General features: G+C 45.4%; 1 non-coding gene across 1 annotated transcript; it reads left to right on the top strand.

The window, feature by feature from the left end:
* The first annotated feature begins 319 nt into the window (after window positions 1-319).
* Window positions 320-392, top strand: TRNAG-UCC (transfer RNA glycine (anticodon UCC)). Its single transcript has one exon. It is a non-coding gene; the product is annotated as a tRNA-Gly (tRNA).
* The last annotated feature ends 1,072 nt before the right edge of the window (window positions 393-1,464 follow it).

Genomic DNA, 1,464 nt, shown 5'->3' with positions numbered 1-1,464 from the left:
ATGGGCAGCTGTGTCCTGTGAACTTCCAGGGACCAGGCTCCTCCTCCTTTGCTGCTCTGCTGTCCTTTGAGAGTTTGGGTTGTTTTCTCCTGTGTCTGTGCTGTAACCTCGGTCTGTGTTATAGGAAGGAAAGAGCGGAAGCAAAGTTCCATCATACCTGCTTCAACCCCATTACCTATAGGTAGTCATGTGACCAGAAGTACCTTCAAGGGAGGCTAGAACGGGTATTCTCAGGTGGATGTCCATGCCCCCAGATACAAGTTGGAGGTTTCTCCAACTAGGTGTTCTGAGATCAATCAACAGCTTTCATTTCAGGCCTTCCCTGGTGGTCCAGTGGTTAGGATTCTGTGCTTCCACTGGAGGGGGCCCAGGTTCAGTCCCTGGTCAGGGAACTAAGATCCTGCATGCTGTATGATGTGGCCAAAAAACCAATATTACAATTTTCTTTTCTAGATCCAAAATAAATATAGAGTTGGCAGTTGGATGTATAAAGCTGCAGTTACGGGAGAGTTTCAGGTTGGAGAGAAACAGGTGCTCTGTAAGAATATTGAGGATAGAGGCATTTAATGAGACTTAGAGATTACCCACTATATATTTCTTGGTTCTCATTTCAGAAACGACTGTTCCTTTCTGGCCATTACAGAGTCCTTCAGAATAAAGGAATAAAGGAATATTCAGGTGTTCTCCACTGATAAACAGACCAGCTTGTGAGCTTTGGCCTTCTGGTGGCAGAGGACAGCCAGGTAAGGCTAGATGGGCTGTGATTACTCTGTAAGCCTCACCTCTGTGCCAGGGACCCTGCAGCAATCAGCAGATGAAAACATAATAAAGAGATCAAAGGATGTACAGGGACCTGGGATATGAAATAACAGAGCCACAAAAGGCAGTTTGGAGAAAATTATGATAAAGAGCAGCCTTGGGATAGTAATATTCCATTTGAATCTACCTTCAGTTCAGTTCAGTCGCTCAGTCATGTCCAACTCTTTGTGACCCCATGGACTGCAGCATGCCAGGCCTCCCTGTCCATCACCAACTCCCGGAATTTATTCAAACTCATGTCCATTGAGTCGGTGATGCCATCCAACCATCTCATTTTCTGTCGTCCCCTTCTCCTCCCGCCTTCAATCTTTCCCAGTGTCAGGGTCTTTGCTAATGAGTCGGTTCTTCGCATCAGGTGGCCAAAGAATTGGAGTTTCAGCTTCGGCATCTGTCCTTCCAAAGAATATTCAGGACTGATTTCCTTTAGGATGGACTGGTTGGACCTCCTTGCAGTCCAAGGGACTCTCAAGAGTCTTCTCCAACAGCACAGTTTAATCTACCTTAGTTCATTCTTTTTGCATAATCATAAATAATGATGTGACTAATTATGACCTAAAGGCCCAAACCAAAACTTTTTACATGTTTGGTGGCCATTCTGCAGGGAACAGGTGGAGCCTTTGTCCAAATCTCAATTTGGGTGTTGAG

Source organism: Bos indicus, chromosome 20 (assembly GCF_029378745.1).
Source record: "Bos indicus isolate NIAB-ARS_2022 breed Sahiwal x Tharparkar chromosome 20, NIAB-ARS_B.indTharparkar_mat_pri_1.0, whole genome shotgun sequence".
Classification (NCBI taxonomy): domain Eukaryota; kingdom Metazoa; phylum Chordata; class Mammalia; order Artiodactyla; family Bovidae; genus Bos; species Bos indicus.
The sequence above is the reverse complement of the archived record's forward strand: the minus strand, read 5'-3'. Positions and strand labels throughout refer to the sequence as shown.